The sequence below is a fragment of the Aotus nancymaae genome, unplaced genomic scaffold, assembly GCF_030222135.1.
Source record: "Aotus nancymaae isolate 86718 unplaced genomic scaffold, 86718_ANA_hifiasm-v0.15.2.pri h1tg000040l, whole genome shotgun sequence".
Taxonomy (NCBI): domain Eukaryota; kingdom Metazoa; phylum Chordata; class Mammalia; order Primates; family Aotidae; genus Aotus; species Aotus nancymaae.
Window position 1 is genome coordinate 12,118,706 of NW_026988454.1, and position 14,043 is coordinate 12,132,748.

General features: G+C 37.5%; 1 long non-coding RNA gene across 1 annotated transcript in view; it reads left to right on the forward strand.

Annotated features, from left to right (window-relative positions):
- The first annotated feature begins 7,979 nt into the window (after positions 1–7,979).
- LOC135268321 (uncharacterized) overlaps positions 7,980–14,043 on the forward strand; it is a 38,566-nt gene continuing 32,502 nt past the window's right edge. Inside the window, exon 1 of the long non-coding RNA XR_010336574.1 lies at positions 7,980–8,220. This is a non-coding gene — a long non-coding RNA (uncharacterized LOC135268321). The remainder of the gene's footprint in view (positions 8,221–14,043) is intronic.

Genomic DNA, 14,043 nt, shown 5'->3' on the forward strand with positions numbered 1-14,043 from the left:
AAATTTTTTTAAATCAAAGATTAATATTTTATTGAAGTTAGTACAGCTTGTAAGTTTGACCTCTCGGAACCTCCCATTTTGACAAATTAATCAACCATTTCCTACTGGTCCTCATTCTGGTGACAAAGTCATATGACATAAGCTTCAATGCTTGCACCAGAAGTGAAAGTTTCAGCTCTCAGTGAAAGCCATTACAAAAGGTTTGCTTTATTAAATACCTTCATTCTATAGGCCAGATGACTAATCTTTGAGTCATTACTTCTTTTATTTATTTATTTATTTATTTATTTATTTATTTATTTATTTATTTATTATTTGGAGACAGAGTCTTGCTTTGTTGCCCAGGCTGGAGTGCAATGGCACAATTTTGGCTCACCACAACTCACCTCCTGAGTTCAAGCGATTCTCGTACCTCAGCCTCCTGAGTAGCTTGGATTACAGGCATGCGCCACCATGCCTGGTTAATTATTTATATTTTTAGTAGAGACAGGGTTTTGTCATGTTGGCCAGGCTGGTCTCTAACGCCTGACCTCAGGTGATCCGCCTGCCTCGGCCTCCCAAAGGGCTGGGATTACAGACATGAGTCTCCATGCCCAGCTGATTCATTACTTCTTAATTGTCCCTTTGCAAATGCTGTATAATTTTGAATATATAAGAGTCAGTCCTGTGTCCCTATCTTACTTTAGCTTTGAGAGAACAGAGATAGCAGAGGATATTATAGCTTCCAAAGGCCCAAACATCTGTTCGTCAATAAACTAAACCAAAGGTGCATTGGTAAAATTCAAAAGCCAGATCCTCTATGTGAATCAGATTTAGTATCATTGGATAATATCGAGACTCTCAAATTTAAGAAGGAAACAAATTGCTCAACAGCACTGACTGGGTGCTTCCTCAAGTGCTTATCTTCACCACCCAGTGGAGTGGTTACACTACTCCTGTTTCCTACCATGGTTTGTCATTTCATTTGCATTCCAAGGTTGTTTAGGGCCAGGGAATTCTGTCAGCTAACAAAGCCCAAGAAAGTGAATGCCAAGTGCAACATGTGGACACAGCTTTTGATGATGTAAATTTCACCTTTAATGCTAACAGACTTATCTACCCTTGTATCAAGCAAGAGAGAAGGTATGGAAGAACCCACGTACATCTATCTTTACTACTATGTTTAATCAAATCTAAGAAATCACTGGATATCAGAGATGTCAAGATGTCAAAAAAAAAAATTCCTTGAAAATTGCTAAAATACGGCATTTGAAAACAACTCTGGTCCATGCTGTATTTAACATGGCTCACCTGTGGCTTTTTTCAAAAATAAAAATAAGCACTAATATGTGGCCATCAGGTTGCAAGTTCCTTGAGATTAAGGACTCCTATGAATGACTTTAGTGATAGCTCAAGCAGATATCATTTTAAGATTTCTCTGCTGTGACAAATCTCATTTCAGTTTTAAAATGCCTTGTGATTGCACAGTACTATTTGCATGGTGCCCCTTTTAGCTTTTAGGTCACTTAGATTTTGTCAATCAGTCCTACAGTGTGATTTATTTATCTATCACTTAATAACCATGCAGCAGAGAATAATTTCTCTGGCCTAGCATGGTAATTTGTACTATAATTTCACTCCCGCTGCTGTAAACTTAAATTCAGACACAGCTATGATTGCTAAAATTAAGATTTCTAGGTCACTTTTCAGCCTCTGTGGTTCCTGTCTTTCATCATTTCATCCCACTCCATCTTCTTCAGTCAGAGTATGGTTTGTCAAACACATGAGCAAAGAATCCGACAGTTGTTTCTTTCAAATGTGGTGCATACTTGATAGAGCAGGGAACATTTCAGTACTTAAGTGAACTGGGATTTTTACGGCCATCCTGTATATCCTGAAGTTAAATTCAGAGAAATGTGAAGGGGGATATTTTTTAAATCACAGTCAGGTTACTTCCTTGAAATTCCTGCATTAGGAAACATCAAACGGGTAAAGAGAAAGGAATCAATATCACTAACTGGGAAAACTAACTGCATCCCAGAGACAAGTAGACATTGTCTGTGGCAGGATTTCTCCAGCCTGTCATATTTTAATGCCACAGTTTTTTGAAAAGGGACATTTTTTCCTTTCTTTTTCTATTTTTACACAGGAAATCGTCTTTGACTTGTACCAAATTAAGTAGAGTATGAATAGCAGTTGGGCAAGTGGTTAGAATCTTCTCAAAGCACATTGTAGTTAATATTTAAGAGTATGAGCAAAATTCCTCAGCAAGATTGGAGACGTGATTTCCGAAATATCAAAGCCTGTCCTTTATTTTTCTAGACCCATTAGTTACCAGTTGTGATTTAAAAGGGAATTCTGAATTCCATTTCTCTCAAATCATTCAATATTTTAAGTAAGAGGCTCTGTCATCTCTTTCTCCTTATTGTGGGTTTTTCTCTTTTGGGCCAAGTCTCTGTTTCTGTAAATGTGGACTTTTAAACAGGTTAGAACAGATTTATTATTAGTCACTGTTATTACCCACAGAGGCAGGAATCTCATTTGCAAAATAATTGAAAATAAAGGACAGTTTCTTCTTAAAAATCACAATGGCTTTTTTTTTTTTTTTTTTTTTTTGAGACGGAGGCTCCCCTGTCGCCCAGACGGAAGTGCAGTGATGCCATCTCACATCCCATCTCACTGAAACTTCCACCTTCCCGGGTTTAAGAGATTCTCCTGCCTCAGCCTCCCTCATGAGTAGTTGAGATTACAGGCGCCTGCCACCATGCCCAGCAAATTTTTATTTTTGTAGTTTTAGTAGACACGGGGTTTCACCATATCGGCCAGGCTGGTCTCGAACTCCTGACCTCAAGTGATCTGCCTGCCTCAGCCTCCCGAAGTGCTGGGATTACAGGTGTGAGCCACCGTGCCCAGCCCACAATGGCAATTTTTATGAACACCTTTACTGTCGGCACACATAAAACAGAGTAAGTCAAGTTTATTGAATACTTTTGATGCCAAACACAGAAACTTGGACAACAAAAGCCTGCAGTGCTGCCTTTTTATAAGTTGCAGATGTTAGGTATCTCAATAGCTATCTCCTGGCTTAGCCACTGCCCACGCCAAAAAGAGGCTCTCCAGCAGAGTGAGAAGTTCTGAATTTGGAATTCAGCTTCAGGAACTTGCTGGTTGTGACTTTGAACAATCCACTCACATTTTGTAACATCTCTGCTTTGTCATCCGAAATATGGCAAAATAATACCCATCTCTTGAATATATCATGAGTAAATTTTTTAATGCATAAAACCTCCGTGCTTCTGCATGTAGTCCACATACAGTAAATAGAGTTTCCTCTTCTCTAGGTAAGAAAGACTGCTTAATAAATTATAAATCTTTCTGTGAATGCAAGGGATTGTTATTAATATTGTGTTGCTTCTGGATTCCAACTTTTACAAGAGTTTTAGAAAAAGAAACAAAATTTAGTCATTGTCTCACAGTACCTGGCATAAATAAGTACACAATAAAAGTCACCCTTCTCATCACTTTCCAAACTTTTCATCATTTATTAGCACAGATATGGCATGTCAAACAAAGATTTTTTTCTACCTCAAAGCAATTTTTTTCTCTTTGTCTTTCTTATCTAACATCAAAAGTATCCTTTTGAAAATTCATAAACACTGTAGAAAAGAAACACCAAATCCAAAGCTCCGCTCTCTTTTTCTTGGATGAAAATGAAGATCGTATGCATTTGGAGAACAAAGGAAAGAATTGGAAAGGTGTCCTGATTCATCCATTGCAGTCATTAGCAGTGTGTGTGCGTTTCTCAAAGTGGGCATACATCTCTATTTTTGCAAATACTTTTCGTGTTTTCATTTTCCATCCTTACAGGAATTAGGACAAGGTAGACAGTGATTATTACCCCGTACAAGTTAGTGTAGGGTATCTGTTCCTGCTAAGCAACTTTCTTGGCTTTATCATCACTATTCAAATCACAAATCCCGGATTTACAATCCATTTTAATCCTCCACTGAATCATTTTAAACTAATTATTTGCACATTCAGTTACAGAAACCAGGAAGTTATCTGGATAGAGTTCCAGTTTATATCTCTTTTTATTTCATGTATTTTTGAATCTTATTATTATAAGATACATGCTTCAAAACAGATAGGTTAATATATTTAATTGGCTTGCTTAATGGTTTTTTATTAGTAGTGATAGTATTTTGGAAGATAACACATGAAGTCTTTCTTTACATCGTATTTATTCTTTCCACATAATTCCCTTATGACTTTGGCCACCTGTTTTTGATACTGGATTGAGTCTCATTTTCTTCATATATAGAGAATTTCAGATTTTAAAACTGACTTAAACTTAGAAAGCTAGACCAGTCTTTTTGTTAAATATGACCCAATAATTTACAAATATGGTAAAAGAATAGATTTTGTTAGTCTTTATAAATTATATAAATACTTATTCTAAGACCATATACTTTCAAGTGGAAAAAAAGAGGGAATTCAGTGCCAAGGTGCACTTTTTGTGCAAGTTATTTTGTGCTGCATGATTTTAGTAATCCAGCATGTAATGTCGCAACCCTTACCACTGTGAAATTTCCACAAATCCCAAACATGACAAAGCTATTAATATTATATGGGATTATATGGGACTAAGCATTATAATAAATCAAAATGTGTTATCACATATTTGAACATATTATCACATATTAGAACATCAACATGGTACGTCAGCTATATGTCAGCTATGGAACCAAGGAGTCTAATTTATCACATTGAAATGCTATTCTATTTGAAGATACCTAGCAAAACAGTAGAAATGTTTAGAGTGGATTTTCCCTATGAAAGGGTCTTCATAGATCTTACAGATTTTGCAATATTTAAACATGAACTGGAAAACCCATGAAAATATATAAAGCCTTTAGGTATAATAATCATATCCTTAGCCCTTCACTGATGTATTTTAGTATATGGTATCACAAACTTTCCAAACATGAGTTGTCATAAATGTTTTTATTGTATCTGAGATGTGTCCATTATTTTTTCATTTTTTATTAATAAATATATGAGCCATGAAGCATGATATTAAAACAAACACCCATGAACCTACCATCTAACCTAGAAATACAATAGAACCAATGCCAGTATATTGTTCAACTGGCTTCTGAATTTAATTAAAAAAATACTGTATGTATTCTCAGCATCTTTTCCCACTCAACATTATGCTTCTAAAATTTATTGAGGTCAATTAATACATCTGTAGATCACTAATATTTACACATGTATAGTATTTTCCTAAATGACTACATCACAATCTATCCATTCTCTCATTAATGGGCATTTAGTTGTTGCTAGATTGTTTTTCTTATCACATGCTGCTATTAACAGTGTCATAATTTCTTCTAGGGACAAATATGCAAGAATTGTTCTAGGATATTTATCCAGGAGGGGATCCGCTAGACCAAAGGGTATTTTAGTTTGGATTCCCCAAAATCTAGGTCCTGAGACAAATAATTCTGTGCATGGGAGTTTATTTGGAAAGTTATGACAGGAAGCAAAGTGAAGGAGTGGGGAAACACAGCAACAAAGGAAGAAATGCCAATAAATGGTATAATCATGTGTGGTTACTGCTGTGGGCAGCTGAAACCAATTCCACTGGAAACATTCAAGAGACTGTTAAACCTATCTCAGAACTGTCCCTCCAAGGAGAAAGAAAGCGGGGCTATTTATCCACCACTTTTTGCCCCTCGATGTGCAGGGTGGTTCTGGGGGAAATTCATGCTCTGGCACTGTCAGGCCAATTGTATGTTTTACCAGTAAATTCTGGCAGATGCTTGAGAAGCTGTCAGTGTGTATGGAGCCTGTTCATCTCACCTGCAGTCAGGTCCAGCATTGGCCAACAGGATGGAAGCAAGGCCCTGACGTCTCTACTACAGGAAGCTGATACATGTTTAAAGTTGTAAGACAATGATAAATTGTCTTCTTAAGTGGTTGGCTCAGTTTAAATTTCATCAATAGAGGAGAAGAGGTCCCTTTGCCCAGCATCGCCATTGTACCGTGAAAGTTTTAAACTTTTGCCAATCTATGACATGGTATTTTAAAACATTTATTGTATTTCTCCAATTGCTAATGAGGCAGAAAGCATCTTTATATAAACTTGTTAAACATTTGCATTTTCCCTTCTCCTTAGGTGCATCTATTTTAAACAATTGTTTTATATAATTTTTTTCAATTTTTAGAAATTATATATTTTGGGTACTAAATTTCACAGATATTTGTATGTTAAAAGTGCTTAATTTTAACAAAGTTGAATGTATCAATCTTTTATGGATACTGCTTTTCACATTGAGAAATCTACCCTAGGAATATAAAGATACGTTTCTATACTATACTTAAAACTTTGAACATTTTGCTCTTCACATATAGATATTTAATTTTTCTGGAATTTAACTTCATGCATGTTGCAAAGAAAGATCCAATTTTGTTCGTTTACTTAGGAATAAGCATCACTTCTGAGATGATCCATCTTTAGCCACTCACCTCCAACACCACTCCTGCATTATGTTGTCACCTTATACTCATGTATGTGACTCTGTTTTCCCTATGTAAATACCTCGTTGTTTTCATTATCACTGCCTTGTATATAGTTTGATATCTGCCAAGCCAAATTCCTTTACCTTTTTCTTCCCAAGAGTAATTTTTACTGTTATTGGCCCTTTTGCCCTTCCCCATGAACGTGAGAATCTGCTTTTCAAGCATGAAAACCTTTGTTGGAGTTTTTGCTGCAATTACATTGAATTAGATAGCAATCGAGGGCAACAGACACATTAACAAAACCAAGTCCCGCCGTGTGAACAGAGATGATCTCTCTTTTTGTGTTTTAATGACTGTCTTTAAATAAAGTTTTATATATGCTACACTTTATTTTTCTTCTAGGTACCCTGTACCACCTTAAGAAGATTCCTTTCTATTCCACCTTGCTAGAAGTCTTGTATCATGAAGGGATGCTAAATTGCACCTAACGTTTTTTATGCACTAACGCAATAATCATATGGTTTTTCTCTTTGATTCATTAATGTGGTGAATTACATTAATACATTTTCCAGTGTGAAACAACTATTAAACTCTCGTGATAAACATAGCTTGTTCATGATATTCTGCTTTTCTGGGCAATAAGTTTATAGCAGTGAATTAAACAATCAGTGTCTGTGCTCATGAAGTTATATTCCAGCATGAGGTGGGGAGAGAAAATAATTAACAGATAATAGCTAGATGTATTATGTCACACAAACTGATATTACAATGTAATACAACACTGATATTCAAGGAAAGACATATGTATTAACCATTCCCCTTGCCACAAAACCAAAAAGGTATCTGCTAATCAACTGAAATTACAAAAACCTATCTTGCACATGTATCTGAACACGACATTGTGCAAGAAATTATTGATATGACATGCTAATCCCAGGGATCAATACGAATGTGAGAGGCTTAGAAAACGGAGAAACTACATGCCTAAAGTACAGCAGTTAAAGAAATAAGCGTAGAAAGGGTTGCACATTTAAACCATAAAATGGCAGCCAAACTGAATTAGAATTCCTTAAGTTGCCTTTTGGCTTCATGCTTCTTAAAGGTGTTCTTTGGACAATCTTCTTTAGTTTACAGTATGGGTATAATCATTATTAAAGGGAACTTGTTGCATTAATTTCTTGATATCACTATAAAATAAAAAACCTAGAGGGTGGTTATGCAGCTTTTTTTAGAGTACCCGGTAAGAGGACACCAGTATCCATCCATATTTATAAACATGTTTATCTTCCTAACATTAGCTATGAAGTAAGTATGCCCCAGGCTCCTCTGGCTGTGGTAGATATTTTTTCTACGCTGTGCCTGGGATTCTGGGACTGCATACAGAGTGAAAGTGAGAGCAGAAGTCCACGGCAGAATATAGCCAAGCAGTCCCACTGAAGATCACATAACACTTGAGAGATGGGAGAGAATTTCCAGCCACCAGTTGTAAAAGTGGGAGGAAATAAAGAACAAGTACAGTGTATCTAGCTGATAAATGAACACAAGAATTAGGGAAACCAAAAATTAATTCCATTCACACCTGCCTGTCTCATCAAAAGGGAGTGAACTGCTGAGTAACTAAGAGAAGGGTCTCCTGTTTCAGGAAGTATTAACATGACTCCAAAGACCTACACAGAGGCTCTGTGAAAGAAGGTGTTGCCGAAGGCTGCTTTGGAGGTATGTTGAAACTTTTAAAATAAAGAGGTTGCTCTGGGAGAGGGACAAAGGTGCAGCATTGAGTGCCCTATTGTATTAGGGTTCTCTGGAGAAACAGAACCAAAATAGATAGATAGATAGATGATAGACAGACAGACAGACAGATAGATAGATGATAGATAGACAGATAGATAGATAGATGATAGATAGATAGATAGATAGATGATAGATAGATAGAGAGATGATAGACAGACAGATAGATAGATGATAGATCAGACAGACAGACAGATAGATAGATAGATACATAGATACATAGATAGCTATCATAGATGATAGGTAGGTAGCTAAATAGAAGAAAGACATAGATAAATGATACAGAGAGAGAGAGCGTGATCATAGATAAATGGATGGATGGATGGATGGATGGATAGATAGATGATAGATTCCATAGATAGATAGACAGATCAGATAGACTGATAGATAGATAGATAGATGATAGATAGATTCCATAGATAGATAGACAGATCAGATAGATAGATAGATAGATACACAGATACATAGATAGCTATCACAGATGATAGGTAGCTAGATAGAAGAAAGACATAGATAAATGATACAGAAAGAGCATGATCATAGATAGATAAATGGATGGATAGATAGATAGATAGACAGACAGACAGAAATGATAGATAAATTTCTTATGGGAGTTTACTCATGCAATTATGGAGGCCGAGAAGTCATTATATGCTGTCTTCAAGATAGAGAACCGGGAAAGCTGGCAGTGTAATTCAGCCTGAGAACCAGGAGCTCCCATGCTCAAGGGCAGGAGAAGATGAATGTCTCAGCTCAAAAACTCACCCTCCCTCTGCCTTTTTGTTGTATTAGGGCCAGATTGGATGGTGCCCACCACAGTGATGAGGGTGGAACTTCTTTACTGATTCAAATGCTAGTCCCTTCTGGAAACACCCTCACAGACACCCCCAGAAACTGGGTTTTACCAGCTATCTGGGCACCCCTTAGCCCAGTAAAGTGGACACATAAAGTTAACCATCACCCTTATCAGTAGCCCATGAGCCTGAGCTTCAGGTGCCTCTCAGAGAGACACTATGATTTGGACAACTGTGGCTACTTCTGGTGGCTGGGGATTAGAAGAAACACATGTCAGGGATACTTGGAGTCCACTGAGGACTGGAGCAAGAAGGCTGGCAATGTAGCAAGAAGGAGAATCAGGGGCTGGGACAGAGAGGAGACCAGAAAGGAATCTGGATGGAGAGAGAAGCAGGCAGAGATATAGTCTTCTGAAAATGCCGTTGCCCATGAAAACCCTGATATTTCATCAGCCACGTATTATTATATACTTTACTTTGAAGTCAGACTTAGCTGAGTTTAAATTTTGCCTTTGTTTATACTAGTTGTGTGACCTTAGGCACATTACTGAACCTTTATTAGCCTTGGTTTTCTGAATGTTACAATCCTAACTTTTTGGGTTGTTTTGGGAATACGAGGTGAAGCAATTCACATCAAGTATGTACCATAATGCTTAGCCAAAAAACAATCATTCAAAATTATTTAATAAATGGCAGCTCACATTTATCTCAGATGCTGGAAGAAGGAAAGAAGTATTCTTCACAGGTGCATAGCAAGATGGATAGGAGTAAATGAGAGGTAAGGGATGGCATGGTGCCTTGGGAAGGGGTTTTTGAGTCTGGATTCCAAGTGTAAGCGACGTGGAACATCGAGCTGAGCAAAACATTCATCTGCACACTTCACCTTCCCCTAGGCCTTGATTTCTTAGCAGCAGATGAGACTCTAAGAGAAATAAGGTACATTTATACTTGGAGAAATGGTCAAAGGTCACCTAGTCCAACTTCTAACTCATTGGTGGCACCCACATACAATGCTGTTTTCTATCTTCGCTTTAGGTGTCTCTCATGAAAGGGAGTTTATAAACTTACTACAGTCACCTCCTATTGATGCCCATCGTTAATGATTAGGAAGTTCTTCCTTAGATGAGCCGGATTCACTTTCCTGTTACTTAGTTCAGCTACCCTGGGGCAACACAAAACAAATATCTTTCTGCTTCTACACACGCACCCCTATCGTACTAGTCTCTTCTCCCCTACCGTCAGGAATTGTGAGGAATTGGCTTACGATAGAAAGGAAGAAAGACAACCTTGAGGGATACTCTTATTACTAGAACTGTTTAAATGGATTTATGGGGGACATTTAATGAGAGCAGAAATTGGAATTGCACTTGACTGAATTTCAGGGCAGCAGATTTTTGTTTAGCAGCCAGAAGGGGTGCAAGATACGTTAAAGAAGAACGAAAAAAGGCAAACCTGCCTGTAAGGAGCTTAAAATCTGATTAATGTAGCCACGCTAGTGATAGAGCAAGAAAAGCCGGGTGAGCATAGAACACTGTTCAGATGCCACTAGGGAAAATCTAAGAGATTATCAAAAAGTCTGTATTTGTTAAAGCTAAAAGATAAATGTTTAAATTAAAATGATTATTTCATTATAAATGCAATGTATGACCATTATAGAAAAAAAATGATAAAATTAGCAATGAGGAATACAGAAATATATAACTGTACTACCCAGATATAACCAAGATTAATTTGTCATATGTAAGCTATGGAAATCTTTAACTCTAGATGAATTTCCATGTGGAATTATACTATACATGTGATCTCATAAACTGCCTTTTTAGGACATTCATTATGAGTATATTTAAAAATAAATATTCATGTGCAATATCTTTAATAGCTAGTTAGTATTTCATTCAAAGACTATATCATCCTTTACCAAATTGCCCATAGTTGGACATTTTAGTGTACTATAAACAGAATTCTTACAGCTAAATCTTTGCATGGTCTTAATTCTTTCCTGAAAGTATGTTTCCGGGTGTGGAATTGTTGGGTCAAAGCATGTACACATTGTTAAGCCTTTTGATAAGTAATGCCACACTGAATTCCAGGAAGATTGTTCTCTAGCAGGATAACAGTGATCATTTCTCCATCAGTTACTGATGATGTGAGTATTGTTATTTCTTTAACATCTGCCAGTTTAACAGTTGACAAATCATATGTCATCATTTCTTTGATTACTAAAATAAAAACAGTCTTTGAAAATAATGATTTCCAGTCACTTTCCTCCTGCATGAAATGCTTATTTTTATACAAGGTAATTAACATGTTTCATTCAGCAAATACTTCTTGAACATCTACTATGTTTGAAGTGCTGGGAACACATTCATGAACAAAACAAACAAAAATCTCTTCTCTCCTAGAGCTTACGCTCTAGTACAAGTCTATAACAGCTTTTCTCTTAATTTAATTTTAAGTTCTGGGGTACATGAGCAAGATGTGCAGGTGTGTTACACAGGTAAATGTCTGCCATGGTGGTTTGCTGCACTATCGACCCATCACCTAGGTATTAAGCCCAGCAGGCATTAGCTGTTTTTCCTGATGCTGTCCCCGCCACCTGCTGACAGGCCCTGGTGTGTGTTGTTCTCCCCTCCACTCATGTCTATGTGTTCTCATTGTTCAGCTCCCGCTTATACGTGAGAACACACAGTTTTGGTTTTCTGTTCCTCCGTTAATTTGCTAAGGATAATGACTTCTAGCTCCATCCATGTCCCTAAAAAGGACATACTCTCATTCCTTTTTATGGCTGCATAGTATTCCACGGTGTATATGGACCACATTTTCTTTACCCAGTCTATCATTGATGGACATTTCAGGTGACTCCATGTCTTTGTTCTTGTAAATAGTGCTGCAGTGAACATGGAGGTGCATGTATCTTTATAATCATTCTGATAGTTTTTTTCTTTTCTTTTTTTCCTTTTAAAATTGATCAATGCAAGCTTATTTATTTCTTTTCTTTTAGAACATTCTAACAGTTTTAACATGAAAAGGTTACTGACACTTTCATCATATTGTGCAACTTTGTTGTCCTCAATGTGCCATTTGGAAGCAATGTGTATCTTTAGGAGAGGAATAAGTGTGAGCAGAGTGTGATAGAGTGTTAGAGGTTGACTGGGCCTTATAAACCATACAGTGTAACCCCTTCATTTTGTAGATGAGGCACCAGAGGACACCTATAGAGAAGAGAAAAAAAAACAAAAAAAACAAAAAACACTTGTTCAGGCTCACACTGAGTTAGTGATCCAGAAGGATTCCACATGAACGACAGTATTTCATTTGGAAAATGGCAAAAAAAAAAAAAAAAAAAAAAAAAAAAGTCCTCTTTTATGAACTGTATTTATTTTGCTTTTTGATTCCTGGATTATACAAATAACAGTGCACATTTGCAGGGTCTTTCTATGTGCTAAGCACCCTATGTGCATAAGTTCCTCCAACTCCCTCATAAGGCAGACCCAAGCATGAAACAAACAGATGGGCAAACAGGGGCTTGGAGTGCTTAAGTACAATGGCAAATAATCATTTTCCAGGACTTTTTACATCTTAGTAATCAAAGAAATACAGTTAAAACAGTGACATACGATTTGTCACCTGTTAAATTGGCATCTGTTTAAAAATAACAGTACTCACATCATGACTAGTAATTGACAAAGCTTTTACTCAAGTCTAGCCCTGTCAGTCTCCAAAGGCCATCACTGCTCTACCTCCATCCCTCGTGTACTGTCGGGCATCTGTCAATGTGAGAAGTGTGTAGAAAAATGAGAGATTTAAGGACAAGGAAAAGAAGCAAGGCAGCCCCAGTCTGGACGCTGAGGTGATGACACTGAGGCCTGGAAAATGAAAGAATGAAGGGACTCTTTGGGTGACTTTGCCCCACCCATTTCATTATGTTCCTCCTCTGCTCACCATTCTGCTTTCCAGTGACCCCATTCTTTCTCTGTCCTCTCCAAAAACTGTCTTTCTGATTCCTCAATCATATTAAAGTGCAAATGATGTGACAGCAAAGTGAAGAGCTATTCAACTGGCCAGCAGGTGCCATTTTCATTCTTAAACAAGTCAGGGTCTCAAACAAGGGATATCACACTCATCGCAGTTCCAGACATCCACTTCCTTTCACGGTAAGGACTTGTCTCTTCCTTGTTTCTTTGTCTCCTCCCTCTCCTTCTCCTTTTGTCTTCCTCCTCCTCCTCCTTCCTCTTCCTTTCTCTGGTTTTAGACTGGAGCCTATAACTGAGACCCAGTATCCCACCACCTCAGCAGACCAACTTTTAGAACTAGACCTTTTGTCAGAATTTTGACATCACATCAAAGTGCATGTCCAAATGTGGACAAAGCTAAAACCAGGAGAGAGTCTCCAGGGACTCATGTGTTCCTCCTCAAGGGATGGATGAGCCTCTATATCAGCCTTTCCCACCAATGTCTTCTCATGCCAGGCCTGGAGAACAGAAGTGCCATCAGCTCTCTTAGCTGCCCAGCCTTTGACCTATGCAGGTGTCCCCTGAAATGGTAGAACCCAGAGCAGGTGGGAAACTGTCAGTGACATGCAGGGCAGCATGGCCCATCCAGCTGTGTGTCAGTTGAAGTCTGTAGTCAGAATGTTTCCACGGTGAGACCCAGAAATCACAAAGGCCTCAGCACAGAGGTATGGGGCTGCAGTTAACATTGACTTTGTTTGTAGCTGAAGGGACGAATGAACTGTAAGGTAACAGAAATGCAGATAGGTAGAGAGCAAGCATATAGATTTGTTAGGTTTTACCACAGTCTTATAGGAGGCTAGTAGTTATTTAACCTAATTATTGGTATTATTTTTATCATTGTGCATAAAGAACTTTCTGAGCCTGTGAGAGCCTAATGCTGATGAATATTTTAGTATATATTCATCACTATTAAGAAGCATTTATTAAGCGTTCAGCTATCTGTG